The 21,258-nt window shown below is 38.8% G+C and overlaps 3 pseudogenes; all 3 read left to right on the top strand.

Moving 5' to 3' along the window:
• Positions 1 to 685: 685 nt before the first annotated feature.
• On the top strand, positions 686 to 2,605 carry LOC132611580 (phospholipase A1-Igamma2, chloroplastic-like; annotated as a pseudogene).
• Positions 2,606 to 4,925: 2,320 nt separating this feature from the next.
• LOC132611581 (phospholipase A1-Igamma2, chloroplastic-like) lies at positions 4,926 to 15,139 on the top strand (annotated as a pseudogene).
• Positions 15,140 to 16,214: 1,075 nt separating this feature from the next.
• Positions 16,215 to 19,982, top strand: LOC132611582 (phospholipase A1-Igamma1, chloroplastic-like; annotated as a pseudogene).
• Positions 19,983 to 21,258: the final 1,276 nt, after the last annotated feature.

The raw sequence follows: 21,258 nt of genomic DNA on the forward strand, positions 1-21,258 counted from the left end.
TCTATTGACCGCTTAACAGTAGTTTATGTCCATTGCGACCGATTGAAACTACAAATATGAACATATATAGCTGGATTCTACCATTTAACAGGAAATAGTCAACTTCACCCAAGGATTTAATCTTCTTGACTCTCTAATATGGTCTTTTTATAATATATAATCTCTAAAGTCTATCGAAGACTTTTAGCTGTTGCCACCATTAAGTGTAATAATATATAACTATTGCTTCTAATTGTGGTTGTTGATATTAGCTAACCTCATTTATTTTTTCTATCTATCCAGTCAATTGGACTAACTTCAAAAAAAGAAACAAAAAAATAGAGACTTAAGTTATTAACTTGATAGCCAACAATTTTTTTCTCTAATGTAGCTGGAACCATGCCTACTAAACTACCAAAATAGAACCATCACCTTAAAGACAATGATGTTAATTCCAACATAATGAAATCATAAAAAGGATCTAGGGAACTCCAAATTATATGTAAACTTTAAAAAGTCAAACAAAAATGGCAATGAATGTTCAATAAATTTCAGAGAATAAAAAAGATGAGACTTGAGAAGACTTAAAATAATATAAAGTCATTAAACCAGCAGGCTGAAAACACACATCTTTTCTCAACCAGCCTAAGTTCAATTCTTCTTCTCATTAATCCAAACAAAATAAATATTGTAGCCACAAAACACAATGATCATATCTCATTCCAGGATATCTTTGTTCTCAAATGAACAAAAGCCAAGCATAATTTTGTGCAAGAATCCTAATCCAGCCACTAAATTCTTTTTCCCTGAGCCTGGAAAAAGAGTTACTAGTAGAAATCACCAAGGTTGTATCGAAGAACGACTCGTCGTTTACTATATCACAGATTAAGAACTTCAAGAAAAACAAAGTCTACGGCGATCAAGAGGCAAAATTAGCAGATAAATGGAGAGATATTCATGGTCAAAATGATTGGGAAGGGATGCTTGATCCTATCGATCCCCTGTTACGAGCAGAGCTTATAAGATACGGTGATATGGCACAAGCATGTTACGATGCATTCAATTTGGATCAAGATTCTAAATTCTGTGGTAGCTGTAAAATTGATCCTGGATTATTTTTTCAGAGGCTTGGATGGTCATCAAATCATGGTTACGATGTGACAAGCTATAGTTATTCCATGTACCATATTGATGTCCCAAGTTTTTTCAAAGTACCCTTTTGGCCTGATGGATAGAGTCACAAAGCAAATTAGATTGGCTACGTTGCAGTGTCGAATGGCGAATATTCAGCACATTTAGGGCGTCGTGACATAACGATTGCTTGGAGTGGCACAGTGACAAATCTTGAAAAGATAGTGGATTTTATGGACTTCCAAAAACCAACTAGCTATCACAAGATTCCTAGCCGTGAACCGACCATAAAAGTTGAAGCAGGATTCTTAGACATCTACACGAGCAAAGACGACGAATGCAACTTCTGCAAGTTATCAGCAAGGGAATAGGTTTTAGATGAAGTTAATAGACTGATTGACTATCACAAGATTCCTAGCCGTGACCCGACCATAAAAGTCGAAGAAGGATTCTTAGACATCTACACGAGCAAAGACGACGAATGCAACTTCTGCAAGTTATCAGCAACGGAATAGGTTTTAGATGAAGTTAAGAGACTGATTGAACTATATTCGGATGAGGAAATAAGCATAACAATAACAGAAACACAGCTTGGGAAGTGCTTTAGCTATTATAAATGCTTATGACATTGCAGAGATTGGACTAGATGTACGCGAAGACGGGCGCGTTATCCCTATATGTGTCTTCTCATCCTCAGGGCCAAGAGTTGGGAACATTAGATTTAAAGAAAGGCTTGAAGGACTAGGAGTGAAGGTGCTAAGAGTTGTAAATAAGCATGTTCCAGCACTTCCTGGTGTTTTTCTCAATGAGAATGTTCCAACACTAGTTCAAAGAATTGGTGAATTGTTCTTACCGTGGTGTTATTTGCATGTTGGAAAGGAGCTTGTTTTGGATCACAAGATATCACCTTTCTTAAAAGATATACACAATGTCACATATTTCCACAATTTGGAGGTTCACCTGCATTTACTTGATGGGTTAGTATAACCTTTTTTTTTTTTTTTTTTTTTGAGGTAAAGGTAACTATAACTTTCCTATTTAAGTTCTATCTAAGCTTATCAACTAGTCTTGATATTAAGAACTTCTTCTCATATTCTATCAAAGTTCATGATATATTTCTTTTCCTCTTTTCTGATAACCGAGAAATTCCCGAGAGCCAGCTCACACACGATTTGAAGGTCGATGGGATAACGAACACGTTCATTGATCCTTCTTCACTTAAATATCAAGTTTTTTGTCTAGAACAGGTTTGAACTTGTGACGTGCGGCTAATCCATACATCACGCGTGTGCTCTTATCACTAGACCTAAGACCTGGGGCTCAATGTCATGCTTGATTGAGGCCTCTACAATATTGTTGCATAAGAATCTGAATATCAAATGCCGAGGCCTATGACTAACTATTATATGTTCTTTACATGAGTTGCAGGTTTCATGGGCAGGGGTGGCTCAACTTAATTGGTGGCTTAAAGCCAAATTTCAGTATGAGGCTTTAAATTTTTTTTTTTAAACATGCATATATCATTTGCTGTGTACTTTTCTAGCTTTTTAAATGCAAAGTTGTTAGTTGTTATTTCTTGACGGACTAATAAACAAAGTGTGTCACATAAATTGAAATGCAAGTACTAAAAAATTTTAAATTAAAAAGAAAAGAAATTAAAAAAACAGCAAGTTATTAGAACAATAGAACCTAATTCCAAAATTTGATAACTTGATATTATACCAAAATTTAACGACTTCTATCTGCTTACTGCTATGCATGACAACACGAGAAAACATAAAAAAGAGTGCAATTTGATTTAGTTTTACCCTTGTTTTCGTGAGAATAAATAGTTTACTAGAAGGAAGAAAAGAGAGTATTAAAATACATATGTTTTTTTTATGAGAATAGAAAAAAAAAAACAATAATTAGGATTATATATGTAAATTACCTCAAATATATATAAATAAATTTTAAATTACATAACAAATAGTTCTATAGATCTTATACCCTTTACTAGATTTTTTCAAAACATTTACATAAGACCAACTTTTAATATTGTTGGCCTAAACGGTCCAAAGATACTCTTAACATGATGTGATATTGTCCGCTTTGGGCCAAGTCCGCAAGGTTTTCCCCAAAAGGCCTCACATCATTAAGAGTATCCAACACCTTATAAGTAGGTCTTTTTTTCTTTTCAGCTATCAATGTGGTATTTTATTCGCACACCCAACGGGTCAAAGATTCAACATGTCTGTGTGCCACCTACATCGTCATAAACTGACCCATAGATGGGCAAAGGCGCTAAGTCGGGCTCACGCCACACTCCGACATCTTCATAATCGTTCAGCCAATCATTGGCTCTGATATCAGTTGTTGGGCTAAAACGGCTCAAAAATACTCTTAACATGGTGTGATATTGTCCGCTTTTGGGCCAAGCCCGCACGGGTTTCGCAAAGGTCTCACCCTATTAAGAGTATCCAACACCTTATAAGTAATTTTTTTTCCTTTTAGCTACCAATATGGTACTTTGTTCGCACATCCAATAAATATATTACTTAATTAATATGGGGCCTAAAATATTCGGGGGCCTAAAGCGGTGGCTTTATCCGCTTGGCCCTTGAGCTGGCTCTGTTCATGGGAAAGGGAGAAGATATTGGCTTTCGAGTAATAGAGATAAAGCTTTGGTGAACAAAACAACAGACTTTTTGAAGGATGATTTCTCTGTTCCACCACACTAGTTGCAAAAAAATTATAGAAAGCTTATTAAGCAGCATAACGGATAGTGGATGATTGATCATCAGTAACGTTATCTCAAGAAGATGTAAACCATCACGTACTTTCAAAGTAACAAAAAGAAAAGCAACGACTGGAATAGGAGAATCAGAGTCGAAAGAGGACTCCCCACTTCTTTCTCTCATTCAAAACCATGGATGAGATTGTCATCTTACACGGCTCCTAAAGTTTAGCAGTTAGGTATTTCTTATGATCTTATCATACTTTTGTGAGTTATTGCCAATGTAATCATAAAAATCTAATATTTCAGGAAATCTAGATAAGGCTTCTGAAAAACTTGGATTTTCCAATATAAAATTTTCAAAACCGTATCTCTAACCACTTTCAAGACTTTCGGTTGTTACTGCAATTTGTACTAATACAGGACAATAGGTCCTCCTGATTGTGGTTGATAATTACCCACCCTTTTTAAAATTATTCAAGGAACACTAATATGTCTAAGCTGATGTTAGTTAAATGCCAACCAGCAACCTAAATTAATCTCTAGAGTAGCTGGAACATTCAACGATGCTCCAGTAAACTAGTAAAACAAAAAGAAGCATCATATTCAGACTATGGTGTCCACCTCAAAGAATATTAAATAAGGAACGTAGGAGACTCCAAATTATCAAGTCAGCATAAACAAGACTAGAAGAAATGGCTATGCATGTTCAAGAGATTCCCTGTGAATTAAAAAATTAGACTTAGGCTGACCTATTGAGTAATATTAAGTCATCCTAATGACTATTATGAAGTCATAAAACCAGCAAGCAAAGAAGCACATCTTTTTCAAACAACCTAAGTGCAATTCTTATACCGATCCCCGAAACAATGATCATCTCCTATTCCAGGATAACTTTGTTCTCAAATGGACAGAAGCCAAATACAATTTTTTCCAAGAATGCTGTTCCAGTTAGTACTAGATTCTTTTTCCCTGGGCAAGGAAAGAGAAAAGTTACAAGTAGAAACTCTTTCAAATGTAAGGTTGAATCCGAGAATAACTCCCTGTTTCCGATTTCAAAGCTAAGAGGAAGGGAAACAAATTTCCTGACGATGATGAGATGGCAATGGCTAAAGATTCCAAGGCAATATTAGCTGATAACTGGAAAGATATCCATGGTCAAAATGATGGGAAGGCATGCTTGATCCTATCGATCCCCTACTACAAGCTGAGCTGATACGTTATGGAGATATGGTGCAAGCATGTTACGATGCTTTTGATTTGGATCATAGCTGTAAGTTTGATAGACGTTTGTTTTTCGAGAGTATTGGCTGGTCAAAACATGGTTATTATGTGGATAGCTATATTTACTCCCAAGTACCTCATTCATTCCCGTTGGCCTAACAATTGGAGTCATAAAGCAAATTGGATCGGCTATATTGCAGTATCAAATGATGAGTATTCAGCATATTTAGGTCGTCGAGACATAACAATTGCTTGGTGTGGAACAGTGACAGATGCTGAGAAGATAGCAGATCTCATGTTCTACCAAAAACCAACTAGAGATTACAAGATTCCAAGCCCAGATGAGAAAATTAGCGCTGAAGCTGGATTCTTAAAAATGTACGCGAAAAAACATGAGGACTGCAAATTATGCCACCACTCGACAAGGGAACATGTTTTAGCTGCAGTTCAGAGAGTTAAAGATCAATACTCGAATGAGGAAATAAGTATAACTGTTTACCCCGAAATTGGGAAACCAATTGAATTTGTACGCGGGTATAGGATATGTGCTTGGATCTTGATGTATATTTGATAGCGGAAAATAAGCGTGTGAGTATTTGGCGATGAAACGGCTAGTAACGGTGATTTGCTTAATTTGCTACGGACATGAACATTTAGAAGCCATGTTGAATACTTAATGGAAGAAACACAACGTAAATGGAAACAAACGGCCTTGGCCGGATCAGATATTGAGAGAGAGATTGCATATATATTTTTCTATTACAAGTGTTCTTGGAGGATGAAGAAGCCAACCCTTACAAAGGAGAGGGATGTGCTCTATTTATAGTGTGACCTCCATGGGTCTCATATGATGTGAGCTAATAAAATAATAGCAACAAGGATTGCTCTGCACGGATTTGGTGGGATTAGACTGACGGCGCCGTCTGACACACGCATGGTGGGTAGTTGACCAGGACATGACGTTACTAGCGCGTGACCCGCGTGCAACGGCCACCCGGACCAACGGCTACTCGGACCAACGGCCACACGGACCAACGGCTACTCGGACCAACAGCCGTACGGACCAACGGCTATACGGACCAACGGCCACGAATGCTCAGGTCACCGGGCTTGGTCGTTCCAATGACGAAGAAGGCAAATCAGTCGGCCCCCTCGCTCCACCGGTTTGCCTCGCATCCGGTTTTTACCGTATACAGATAGCCCCACACTTCCCGGATCTCCGATCTATCGGAGTAACGGGGAGTGGATAACTTCCGAAACCGGTGGCCCTGTCAGCTCGTCGTTACCTTCTTATTTCTTCGTTTTGAATGTTTGCCATTATTTTGGTCATGATCGTTGGTCCGTTTTAGGACAGGTCTGTAAGGACCCCACCGCCTGGGTCGCCCAGGACCGGTGAGTAGACCCCTTGCGGGCCCCCTCCATGACATGCATGCTTGACATACTCAGGTATTGTATGGACAGGAAATCACACCAGTTCGCTGCGCCCTGCAGAGCTTCGAACCCGTGACCTCAAGCCTTTTGTTCTCCCAAAGGAGACGACTCTCACCAATTGAGCTGCAGCTCAATTGGTAAGAGGCGCTCCTTCGGGGGACAAAGGGCCTGAGGTCACAGGTTCGAAGCTCTGCAGGGCGTAGCGAACTGGTGTGATTTCACTGCCTACAATAGCCAAGTAGTCCATGCGCAAGGCATGTCATGTTATGAGAGGGCAACCCGTTGCATGTATGGGTAACACCTTCGGATCCTCGACAAAAAGTCGCCTTTTTTGTAAGGACCCCACCGCCTGGGTCGCCCAGGACCGGTGAGTAGACCCCTTGCGGGCCCCCTCCATGACATGCATGCTTGACATACTCAGGTATTGTATGGACAGGAAATCACACCAGTTCGCTGCGCCCTGCAGAGCTTCGAACCCGTGACCTCAAGCCTTTTGTTCCCCGAAGGAGCGCCTCTTACCAATTGAGCTGCATAGTTTTGTCACGCCCTGAACCATGGCCTGGACGTAACACGGCACTCGGTGCCTGACTGCATGTGACCGAGCGAACCACATGGCTTGCTGAATCATCATGATACATAACATATGCGGAATATAACGTGAATGCATGATGAGCCTTTATAAAACATGTTAAGTCATAATACTTAATAAAATACTTGTTTAAACATGAGTGAGCCAAAATGGCTATACGACTCCAAATGTCTGACATGATATAACTGACTTGTCTAGTCTATGAAACCTCTATCATGAGTCTGACTGGAAAACATACTTACTGGGACAAGGCCCCCAGCATACCTTTAGATGCATAATTAATCATAAAATAAACGTTGACTAAACCCCGAATGAGATGGGGCTCACCAATAAGCTGATACGAATGTTGTCCTACTGAGCAGATGTGTCGTCCTGTATATCAGTACCTGCATCGTGAAATGCAGGCCCCCGGGCAATAAAAGGGGACGTCAGCACATTGAATGTACTGGTATGTAAAGCAACCGAAAGAAACAACATGGGACATGAAATAACATGATAAGAACTGAAACTGAAAACCTGGACATGAACATGGGCATGAGTGCATATGTATATATATAACATAAGTAAAAACATGATAAGTAGGGAGAGCAATAACTTATAACCGATCCATGGTCTGGTGCTTGCGTCCCGCCAGCAGAACACTCAGTCCTTGCCAGGGAACATGAGATTTGATAAAATATGAAAGGATCCAATCATTATGAGAGATCGTCCGGAACATGGGTGGAGCGATCCTCATCCTACGGTGGCTACGTAGTTTCAGGCTATCTGAAGCCCTCCTCGGTAATTAATGCAACTCCCAAAACATGAACATGAAAAATAGTGGCACTTGCTGCCCATGGTATATCATGAATCATAACTTGCTTGTACATAGTGTTCATGAATCATAACTTGCTTGTACATGGTTTTCATGAATCATAACTTGCTTGTACATGGTTTTCATGAATCATAACTTGCTTGTATAGTTTCATAAGATAACTTGTCATAGTCTTGCAAAACATGTTTTTCGTTCATGAGTAATAACAATAGTTCGAAATCATATATATATACTTGTCTTGAAAACATGCTTGTAACTTGCTGGATGAAATCATAAAGTTTCATATAAACATAATGAGAACACATGAGGAAGAATTCATGATTCATGGATTAAGCTAGGATTTCCTAATAACCGTAATGAAAGATTAGGAATGCAATAACGAATATAGATACAAAATTCATGCACATAAATACATAATTACGGGCTACCAATATGTTGGGTTTAATGCCCTAGGATTTGAACTTCATGGATTTTACGAAACGGATCATGGGGAAGAACATAGAGATTCCCACATGTGGATGGAAGTTATACATACCTTAACTTCCTGCTTTTGAGTGTATCACAATGTCCTTCAATCCCTTCAACTTTAATCTATAGCAATACAGGTCATAGGGACTCTATATTAGCAACAATATTCATGTTTTGTTCATTTAAGCATTTTATCAAACACTTGGTGGGCATGAAGCTCCACAACCTTCATTAATGGTGTTTTCTTCCCCCAATCCCCATTCTATTACTTCTAGCTGATTCTACAATCTCAATTAGATGTAATTGACATCATTCTTCATCACCCATATGAATACAACAATCCCAAGTCAACAATCCAAAAACCCTAGCATAGTTCATATAATTTTCTTTATCAAACCCATTTACTATTCTCCCAAGAACTTATCAACACTTTAATCATCAGGAAACATCATAAAACTTACCTTAGTTATTGTAGGAATAAGCCTTGAGTTGAAATGCTTCACTTGAACAAAACCCTAGTTCCACCTTCCATGGAATTTCTTGACTTGAATGGATTTGATGTGTTTCTCACACTTAGTTTTGGTGGATTGATGAAGTGGATCTTTTGTTTCACTTGGATTCTTGCATATGAAGTGTTTGGATGGCTCTAGAGAACCCTTGAGTCGTGTAGGAGAAATGGGAATGAAAAAAAATGGGTTTGGGTCTCTTATTAACATCTTAAAATTTGACCCATCGGGCAATTCTACGCCCATTTTTACGTTCCGTATAATGGTTTTACGGACCGTATAACTCACCGTAAAACCATTCCAGTGATTTGGACATTCTGTGCTCATTTTACGGTGTGTTTTACGTCCCGTATAATGGTTTTACGGACCGTATAACTTACCGTAAAACCATTCCAGTGATTTGGACATTCTGTGCTCATTTTACGGTGTGTTTTACGTCCCGTATAATGGTTTTACGGACCGTATAACTTACCGTAAAACCATTCCAGTGATTTGGACATTCTGTGCTCATTTTACGGTGGTCTGAGTCAATTTTACGGACCGTATAATTGTTTTACGGACCGTAAAATTGAACCGTAAAACTGACCAACGAAATATCATTCTCTGTGACCATTTGACGGACCGTATAAATATTTTACGGACCGTCAAAATGTTTTACGGACCGTCAAATGGTCCGTCAAAATTCTTCTGCTCGGACAGTCTGTCGTATAATGGGCATAACTCTTTGCACAGATGTCCGTTTGAGGCCCATAATATACCGTTGGAAATCTATTTCAAAGGGCTACAACTTTCATCAAGAAAGTTTTCCCAAATTCCAAATTAATAATGGGGTTATGGTCGTTGGAAGTAAGGTCATCTATAAACTCACTTGCAAACATGCCCCGTAGAGTGGTTTTCAACTTTGTTTTGCCCAAAGACTCTTCTCAAGTTTTGATTGGGTTTCAAACACCATTTATACACTACTAAAATTGGGTTCATTATACCCCCATCTTATAATACAAATCTTAACCCGAATGCACGAGGTGTTACAAGGTCGACTCATAGTCGTTAATTCACCGTGCCCGTGGGACTTATCCGATGCTTCATAAGTTCAGATGTCTCCGAATTACGATAGGCATTTTCTTCAGGGTCGGTATTTTTTCAACCTTGGCAAAGTTTTTGATGTAGCAGTCCCCGTTTGGGGGGAATTTGCAGAACTTTGACTTGGGTCATTGTGACCTTGTCGCCTTTGTCGAATTTCGGGCACAATCCTCGATATAGAGTATGTGAGTGAGGCAGTGCCGGAATACGACGGTTACCATCGGGGCGAAGTCCTTTTAACAGAAAGACACCCAAGATTTTGTTATACCAGCTTTTGATGACTTTGCGTTTGCAAAATGTTTGTACATATGAGAATTTTAATTCCTTCTGCCTTGTTGTAGTAAATGAAAAATGGGATACGATTCATTATGATCGTTTGGTCCTTACATCGGAGGCTATGGCCGGTGGCCGGGCCTTAGTTTTGCCGTAGCAAATGTTGAATGGGACACGATTCATTATGATTGTTTGGTCCTTACATCGGAGGTTGTGGCCGGTGGCCGGGCCTTAGTTTTGCCGTAGCAAATGTTGAATGGGACACGATTCATTATGATCGTTTGGTCCTTACATCGAAACCTAATGCAGAAGGTCCGGTCTTTATTTGTTGAGCTCCTCCGTTTTCCATTAACCGGGGTAAACCTCGATGTGGGTATAAGTCCTCTAGTGCTTATCCGAGCTGCAAGATCAGGCGAACGCTATCAAGCCCCCACTCGTAGGCCGTGACCCCGAGTTCCCGACCGTTTGTCCTTATTTTGTTAAGTAACACGTTGTACTTGTTGCCTCATTAAAAACCTCGTCGAAAAACCCATTTTGGGACAAAACCGTACTAAGGAAAAGAGTGCAACACGCGTTTTCAGACCTAGATCCTAACTTTATCCGGTACTTGACTTCCTACAAAAAAGAAAAAGGTTAAACATGAGGTGTCCATACCTTAGCAGTAATATCCCTTCAAATGAGCCACGTTCCGGTTGTTGCACAATCGCTGCCCGTCCACGGATTCTAGCTGACATGATCCTTTGCCCGTTACCTTGGTTATCTTGTACGGTCTTTCCAAGTTCGGACCCAGTTTTCCTCCGTTGGGATTCTTGGTGCTCAAGGTATCTTTCCGAAGCACCAAGTCCCCAACTTAGAAATGTCAAAAATTGGTTCTCCGATTGTAGTACCTTCCCATTCTCTGCTTCTGGGTTGCAATACGGACCAACGCGTTTTCGCGAAGTTCATCTGTGAGATCGAGTTTCACAGCCGTGGCCTCCTCGTTTGACTCCTCGGTGGTATACCTGAACCGGGGACTCGGCCCGTTTATCACCCCCGCCCGGAGAAATGACTCGGGCCATCCCTTGATTTTTCCGACCTGAAGGTTGGTTTTCGAGAGTATGGTCGATACCTTTCTTTCGATGGTCCGGCCTCCGGTTCGTAATTCTTTCGTGATCTCTCTGAGCTTTTGTCCATTTTTACGGGCCCCGGGGAAAGATCGAGTTGGTCATCCTCTATCCGAATTTTTGACTCGTATCGGTTATGGACATCCGCCCAGGTCACAGCCTTGTATTCCAGCAAGCTTTCCTTTAATTTGAACGAAGCCGTCGAGCTCTGAACATTGAGCCCCTTTGTGAAAGCTTGTGAGGCCCATTCCCCCGGAACCGGGGGGAGCTTCATTCGTTCCCTTTGGAACCGGTTGACAAATTCACGCAATAGCTCCTTGTCTCTTTGGGCTATACGGAAAATATCCGCCTTTCGAGCCTGCACCTTTTTGGCTCCCGCGTGTGCTCTTATGAAGGCATCGGCGAGCATTTCGAAAGAAGTGATTGAATGCTCGGGCAGATGATCGTACCAAGTCAATGCTCCTTTTGACAGAGTTTCCCCGAACTTTTTCAGTAACACGGATTCGATTTCATCATCTTCCATATCATTGCCTTTTATAGCACAGGCGTATGAGGTCACGTGTTCGTGAGGGTCCGTTGTGCCGTCATATTTTTGGATATCCGGCATTTTAAACCTCTTCGGGATCAATTTCGGAGCGGCGCTCGGAGGAAAAGGCCTTTGGATGTACCTCTTTGAATCCGGCCCTTTCAAAATGGGCGGAGCCCCCGGGATTTGATCCACCCGAGAGTTGTATGTCTCCACCCTTTTTTCGGTCGAGTCCAACGTTTCGAGCATTCTCAGAACCTCGGTTGATGAACCAGCTCCAGAGCCATTGCTTTCAACCATCCGTTCCTCATCTCTTCTGGGTTCAGCAACACTCTTCGCCTTTTCCGGGGTCGTTTTACCTCTTCCGTTTTGCAGCTGGGCTATTGCGATTCCCTGTTCGGCAATCGCCGCTCTCTGTTCCTGCAACATTTTAAAAATTAAACGCAAGTCAATATTATCATTCGGGGTATCCGGTTCTTTCCGGACTTGTGTCCCAGACAAAGTAATTGAATTGTTAGTATTTAAAGGGTCAGTGGGGTTTGACAATCCTCGTGGCCCGCTGCTTTCATTTTCGGCCACGATCTCGTTGTTGTTGACGTGACCAGATTGCCCACTATTAGCCATTTGGTCCGTTTCTTCCGAGACGGACAACAGATGTTTCCGATTTTGATGGGTAAGATAGAGATCAAGATCAAAGACCACTATTATCCTAGCCCCACGGTGGGCGCCAAACTGTTTACCCCGAAATTGGGAAACCAATTGAATATGTACGCGGGTATAGGATATGTGCTTGGATCTTGATGTATATTTGATAGCGGAAAATAAGCGTGTGAGTATTTGGCGATAAAACGGCTAGTAACAGTGATTTGCTTAATTTGCTATGGACATGAATATTTAGAAGCCATGTTGAATACTTAATGGAAGAAACACAACGTAAATGGAAACAAACGGCCTTGGCCGGATCAGATATTGAGAGAGAGATTGCATATATATTTTTCTATTACAAGTGTTCTTGGAGGATGAAGAAGCCAACCCTTACAAAGAAGGGGGATGTGCTCTATTTATAGTGTGACCTCCATGGGTCTCATATGATGTGAGCTAATAAAATAATAGCAACAAGGACAGCTATGCACGGATTTGGTGGGATTAGACTGACGGCGCCGTCTGACACACGCATGGTAGGTAGTTGACCAGGACAGGACATTACTGGCGCGTGACCCGCGTGCAACGGCCACCCGGACCAACGGCTACTCGGACCAACGGCCACACGGACCAACGGCTACTCGGACCAACAGCCGTACGGACCAACGGCTATATGGACCAACGGCCACGAATGCTCGGGTCACGGGGCTTGGTCGTTCCAATGACGAAGAAGGCAGATCAGGCGGCCCCCTCGCTTCACCGGTTTGCCTCGCATCCGGTTTTTACCGTATACAATAACAATAACAGGACACAGCTTGGGAAGTGCTTTAGCTATAATAAATGCTTATGACATTGCAGGGATTGGACTAGATGTACGCGAAGACGGACGCCTTATCCTTATATGTGTCTTCTCATTCTCGGGCCAAGAGTTGGGAACATCAGATTCAAAGAAAGGCTTGAAGAATTAGGAGTGAAGGTGCTAAGAGTAGTAAACATTCATGATACGATTCCAGCAATTCCTGGGTGTTTATTCAATGAGAATTCCCCAAGACTACTTCAAGAACTTGGAGAATTTTTCTTTCCTTTCATGTGTTACCGGCATGTTGGTGACAAGCTCATTTTGGATCACAAGATATCTCCGTTCTTAAAGAAAATACACGATCTCACATACTTCCACGATTTGGAGGTTCACCTGCATTTACTCGACGGGTCAGTAGAATTTTCTTCTCATTTCTTTAGAAGCTTATCAAATATTTCTGGTTTCAAATGAGTTTTTAGACTTCTCAAATTTTCCAGTGAAAGTTTCGGTAAGATCTTTCACTAGTCATCATAATATTACGTTTTCATCTACCTCTTGGCCTAATTCTCCGCTTTTTTCATCTATAAGTTGAGCCAGTTCTTTAAGGGTGTGTTTGGCATGGAGGAAACATTTTCTTGAAAATATTTTTAATTTTCTCATGTTTAGTTGGTCAAAATGCTTTGGAGAACATTTTTCTAGAAAAACAAGTTCCTTAAAAATCTGAAAAATGACCTCCCTGGTGGGAGTAGAGAAATCAAGTTTCATAAGTGGCATTCACAACTGATTGTCTCATCCCCTAGCCCCAGCACCTCATCCCACGCCCTGCCTACTCACAACGTCAACCCCACCCACACCGCACCTCCATACATAAATGCGCTTGGAATAATATTTTCTACTTACTTACCAAACATTAGAAAATAAGTAAGAAAACAACATATTTTCGAGGAAAATATTTTCCAAACTACACACTCTAAAAGTAATTTTTTTAACTCCCAACCTAGCCAAGAGGATCAATGGTGATCTTGTTCACTGTCGTCATTCCTCTCTCCCTCCTCCCTCCTTGTCCTTGTAATTGTCATAAAGTTATTATTTTTACTCCTATTTGTACACATCTTACCCCCCCTTTATAAATCTAGCTCAACTCTTGAGATCATACTTCAAGACTATTGGTAGATCCACAAAGGCTTGAAACCCTCTGCAGTTCACTTATCCTAATTTTCCCTCATCGTCGTAGACGACTAAATATTCTGGACATCATCAAACTTTTGTGTCCACCAGAGAAATTACATATTCTAGTCCACTACAAAATTGTTGCACAAAATAATTTGATATTAGACATGGCCAATATTAACTAGAGTATTTTCATATGAGCAGGTCCCATGGGGAAAGGAAACGATTTTCGCTTCTGAAGGGGAGAAACTTAGCTTTGGTGAATAAATCAACTGATTTCTTGAAGGATGATCTGTTGGTTCCACCAAAATGGGGGGAAACAGAAGAATACAAAGAACCTCAAAGGACAGTGGATATTTGATCACCAACAACATCGTCTGGAGACTAATTCCCCTGAAGAAGATGAACACCATCAAGGGTGGATGTTGAATAGAATTTATGGAACCTACTTTCCAAGTAACAAAAAGAAACGTGACGACTGGAAGAGAGTCAGAGTTGAAAAGAGGTGTCACAATTGTGTAATTGTAATAAATTAAGTTTAGGTATTAAATAAGTCATTTAAGTCCCCTAAGTCTAGTTATGTGTTTTGTAGCAGTTTGCTTTTAAGTCCTTAAGTTAGTTATTAAATAATTGCAGTATAGTCCTCAATTCAGTTATGAATGGGACCCAGTGTCAGCTGTATTTTCTTTATATCCGTTGTATTATGTAGTCTGTACTGAAGGGAGGCAATTAAGAAAATATTCAGCTAAATCTTCTCTCTTCTTCTTCTTCTCCCTTTCCTCTAACTTTCTGCAAATTGTAACAAGAGAATAATCACTTCTCTTGTTACAAGAGGATTCCACACTTCTTTCTTTCATTCAAAACCGTGCATGAGACTTTCATCTCGCTCGGATCCTAAGTTTAGCAGTTAGGTATTTCTTATGATCTTATCATACTTCTGTGTCGCTTGCATTATTTCATTGCAATATCGTTTTGAATCTTTTAACCTTATCTGACTCCCTTTTTATGCTTCTATTGAGCCGAGGGTCTCTCGGAAACAGCCATCCTACCTTGGTAGGAGTAAGGTCTGCGTACATTCTACCCTCCCCAGACCCCACGATGTGGGATTTCACTGGGTTGTTGTTGTTGTTGTTATCATACTTCTGTGAGATATTGCCAATGTAATCATAAAAATCTACTATTTCAGGAAATCTAGATAAGGCTTCTGAAAAAACTTGGATTTTCCAATACAAGATTTTCAAAACCAAATCTCTAACCACTTTCAACACTTTTGGCTGTTACTGCAATTTGTACTAATACTGGACAACAAGTCCTGATTGTGGTTGATAATTACCTATCCTTTTTATTTAATTATTCAAGGAACACTAATATGCCTAAGCTGATGTTTAATGCCAACTAGCAACCTAAATTAATCTATAGTAGCTGGTACACTCAACGTTGCTCCAGTAAAATAGTAAAAATAAAAGAAGCATCGTATTCAGACAATGATGTCTCACCTCAAAGAATATTAAAAAAGGAATATAGGAGACTCCAAACTATCTAGTTAACATAAACAAAGACTAGAAGAAATGGCTATGGATGTTCAAGAAAATCTCTGTGAACAAAAAATATAGACTTAGGCTGACCTAATGAGGAATATAAAGTCATCCTAATGGATATTATGAAGACATAAAACCAGCAGACCAAGAAGCACATCTTTTCCAAACAACCTAAGTGCAATTCATGTTATAGTGATCCTCAAAACAATGATCATCTCCTATTCCATGGTAACATTGTTCTCAAATGGACAGAAGCCAAATGCAATTTTATCTAAGAATGCTATTCCAGTTAGTACTAGATTCTTTTTCCATGGAGAAGGAAAGAGAGAAGTCACTAGTAGAAACTCTTTCTCATGCAAGGCTGAATCTGACAACGACTCCCTATTTCTGATTTCAAAGGTACAGAGGAAAGAATACAAGGCAATATTAGCTGACAAATGGAAAGATATCCATGGTCAAAATAATTGGGAAGGGATGCTTGATCCTATAGATCCCCTATTACGAGCTGAGCTGAGACGTTACGGAGATATGGCACAAGCATGTTACGATGCATTCGATTTGAATCATAGCTGTAAGTTTGATAAAAGTTTGTTTTTCGAGAGTATAGGCTGGTCGAAACATGGTTATTATGTGGACAGCTATATTTACTCCAAGTACCTCATTCGTTCCCTTCGGCTATATTGCAGTATTAAATGATGAGTATTCAGCTTATTTAGGCCGTCGAGACATAACGATTGCTTGGCGTGGAACAGTGACAGATGTTGAGAAGATAGCAGATCTCATGTTCTACCAAAAACCAACTAGAGATTATACGATTCCGAGCCCAAATCAGAAAATTAGAGCTGAAGCTGGATTCTTATAAATGTACGCGAAAAAGACAACGACAGCACATTATGCCACCAATCGGCAAGGGAACAGGTTTTAGCTGCAGTTAAGAGAGTCAAAGATAAATATTCAAACGAGGAAATAAGTATAACAATAACAGGACACAGCTTGGGAAGTGCTTTAGCTATAATAAACGCTTGTGACATTGCAGAGATTGGACGAGATATACGCAAAGACGGGCGCGTTATTCCCGTTTGTGTCTTTTCATTCTCAGGGCCCAGAGTTGGGAATATTAGATTCAAAGAAAGGCTTGAAGAATTAGGAGTGAAGGTTCTAAGAGTAGTAAATATTCATGACAAGGTTCGAGCAGTTCCTGGTGTTATTCTCAATGAGAATTCCCCAAGACTACTTCAAGAACTTGGAGAATTTCTCTTACCTTTGTGTTACTGGCATGTTGGTGAGAAGCTCATTTTGGATCACAAGATATCTCCTTTCTTAAAAGAGATACAAAATCTCACATACTTCCACAATTTGGAGGTTGACCTGCATTTACTGGACGGGTCAGTACAATATTTTCAATTTACTAATGTTTAGTTAAGTCAAAAATTTTTGAAAAATATTTTTTCTAGGAAAACAAGTTTCTTAAAAAACAGGAAAATGACTTCCCGAATGCAGGGGCAGCTTCATGCTTACTGTACGGGGTTCATCTGAACTAAAAACTTTCGATGCGGAGTATAAATTTATGTGCAAAACAAATAGTAGATATGAACCTATAAATTATAAATAGGCTTAATGCATATGCAGCCCCCTAAACTTGTCACTTTTTTCCATTTTGGCACCTCAACTAAGTGTTGTTCCTATTGAACCCCCGAGCTCGTCCTCAAGTATATCTATCAAACCCTCTAAATCTGATTTTTATTAGAAGCAAAGATTAAATTGTGGTAATGAAGGTGAAGTAGTATTTTAGACGTGTGGTAAGCTATTCTTTATGTCATGGATGTTTTATTTTCTGCTGGTTCTTCTCTTCCATTGCCAGCTTAATTAAGAGTTTGCTCTTTTTTTCCTCTCAATTGCTGCTAATCTTAGCTAAATGACATAATTAAATTAGAATATATATTAGCATATTGTTACATTGAAGATAGAATACTATGTAAGTCAGATTGTGTTTGATAGACACACTTGAAGACGAGTTCAAAGGTTGAATAGGAACAACACTTAATTAAGGTGTCAAAATGGAAAAAAGAGACAAGTTCAGGGGGCTACATATGCATTAAGCCTTACAACTATAATGTGTTCAATACGAAGAACCATAAAAGTTGAACTCGTAGAATTTAAATTTTAAATTTGTATCTTCCCAGATGGAGTAGGGAAAACAAGTCTCATAACTGGCATTCCCCGTTGGTTGTCTCATCTCAATGCTCTTTTGAGATAATATTTTCTACTTACTTACCAAACATAAAAAAATAAGTAAGAAAACAAACACATTTTCGAGGAAAACATTTTCCTTCATAACCAAACACATCCTTGTAGTATCTTTTTTACTCCCAAGCTAGCCCAAGAGGATCAATAGTATTCTTGTTCACTATCGTCATTCCTCTGTCCTTCCTCCCATCTTGCCTTTGTAATTATCATAATTTTTTTTATATTTTACTCCTATTTGTACACATTAGGGGTGTCAAAAAAATATGAAAAACCGACCGAATCGATTGAACCTAACCATATCGAACCAATTTATAGGGTTTTTTCAATTAAATCGTGGATTTTTATTTAAGCTTATAACCGTCCCGAACAATTAGAGTGTTTTTTTAATTTATAAAAAATCCGAAAAAATCCCGAACCGAACCAAATAGCCTTACATGTAGAAATATATTTTATATATTATAAATAATTGAATATATAAAATATATTTTATAAGTTATGTTTCAATTATAAAAGTGAATTTGGCCACTGGACTTTGGAGTACTTGATGGGTTTAGTTAAAAAGGATATCCCAGACCCAAAGTTGTACAGTCACAACTCATATGCATACCATATACCACGCAATTCATCGACGGCAAACCTATTGTTGCTATTATGGTTTTGCTACTTGATACTTGATAGTTAACATTTCAATTTAATTACTTTGTGTAGTTTTTTTAATAGCTTTTATGTTAGTCATTAGATATTTCAGAAGAAATAAATAGAAGTTTTATTTAATGGTACTACATATAGTTTTGTGGAGGTCTCTAGAGTTCCATATAAGTTACTTTGGCATGGAGACAAATTACAATATACTCACCATAGCATTGATTCTCGAATACTTGTTAGTTGGTTATATTCTGATCTTCTATTTAGTACAAATTAAATGATGTATGATAAATCTATTCATTCTATTTGGCTAGAAGGTACATATAGCTAATTAGCCATTCCCCTGTTGTTTCAAAGCAAATATATAAAGGCCTCTCTGTTATTCATTTAATTATTGTATTAACATATAAAGCTAGATTGTATTCTTAGGTGATATTTTAAAAGTAAAATACCCGAAAATTAACCGAATCGTACCGATACCGAAGAGAAACCGACATGATTGAGATGGTTTTAGAAAAATCTAATTTTGGTTATACATTGTGAAATAACCGAAAAATTGGGATGGTATAATTTTTTAAAAATAACCGGCCGAACCGTCCCATTGACACCCTTAGTACACATCTTACCCCCTCTTTACAAATCTAGCATGACTCTAGTGATCATGCTTCAAGACTCAGCTTATTGTAGATCCACAAAAGCTTGAAAGCCTCTGCAGTTGACTTATCTCAATTTTCCCACATCATCGTAGACAACTAAATATTCTGGACATCATCAAACTTTTGTGTCCACCAGAGAAATGACATTTTCTAATGAGTCCACTACAAAAAAAATTGTTGCACAAGATTTTGATATTGGACATGCCAATATTAACTAGAGTATTTTCATATGAGCAGGTTTCATGGGAAAATGGAAGAATTTTCACTTCTGAAGTGGAGGAACTTAGCTTTGGTTAATAAATCAACTGATTTCTGGAAGGATTATCTGTTGGTTCCACCAAAATGGTGGGAAGAATACAGAAAGTTTATTAAGAACCTCAAAGGACAATGGATGATCGATCATCAACAATGTTGTGTCGAGAATCATTCCACATGGAGAAGATGAACACAGTCAAGGGTAGATGTAGTGTAGAATTTATGGGTTCCAGCTTTAGTTCATAGCCAGGGTGGAGCTACAAACCTGTCTACGAGTTTGGCAGAACTAGTACCTTTAGTCCGAGCTCTGCATTTGTTTGAAAGTTCACTTAATATGTACAGTATTTGTTTTTAAAAATGTTCACTCAATATGTATAAATAGTTTATGAACCTATTATGCACTTTTTTAGAATCCAAAACTCATAAATTCAAAGTTTTAGCTCCACCATAGCGGCCCAAATTTTGTATTTGTGTTTAAAAGTTCACTTACTATGTGTAAATCATTTATCTTGAACCCATTAAGCTGACTTTTCTAGAATCCAAAAAAACATAAACTCAAAATCTTATCTCCGCCTCTGCTCATACCCTGTATGTATTTAAAAAAACCCATCTAAAAATAATAGATTGTGATAGAATTTTGAACTCCAATCAATCAATCAAATCCTGGATCCGCCATTGATTACATCATCACCTCTAAAATTGAGTCTTCCCAATCACCATCAGTGGATAAAATCGTAGAAGTATCCTCTCTTCAGTGTTTTTTTTTACCTTGAACTTACTCCTATGAATTAATGTATCCATGGGCAAATTCCTATTTTTAATCAAGCAATTTTGTTATTGGGAATGATTCCTTGTCACACTAGCTAGCAAGCGAATGAATGTTTCTATTGCTGATTATCTTTACAATTTCGTTCACTGATTAAAAGAAAAAAGCAGAGAGATTCTTCTTCTGTTACTCCCTCCTTCCCAAAACAACCGTTGCTTTAGTTCATTTCACACTAATAAGTAGTTCTTTTATATTAGGTATAGTTAAAAACAATTACTTTCTCCGTCCATTTTTACTTATCGTATATTAACTTCACACACCCTTAAAGAGCCATAAGAATGACAATTTTACTATATCATTCCTAATTATTATCAAGTCATCTAATGATTAAAATCAATCAAGTATACTTTAAAAATTGTGCAACTACTAACAATTTCTTGAAGTTTCCAACCCAATAATTAATAATAAGAATAAAATAGAAATAAATGATAAATTATCTCTTGATTTTCCAAACCGAATAAGTAAATATAGACAACTATTTTTAATATACATGAGAAGTAAAAATGAACGGAGGGAGTACTGGTTTTTATCTTGAATTCCTAAAGCTAACACCTATTTGGGACAATTTTTTCCTGCTAAAGCGGCACTTATTTTATGACTGAGGTCTGAGGGAGCAGTATTCTGAAGAAATCTACAGAAA

This window comes from Lycium barbarum, chromosome 9 (assembly GCF_019175385.1).
Source record: "Lycium barbarum isolate Lr01 chromosome 9, ASM1917538v2, whole genome shotgun sequence".
NCBI classification, from domain to species: Eukaryota; Viridiplantae; Streptophyta; class Magnoliopsida; order Solanales; family Solanaceae; genus Lycium; species Lycium barbarum.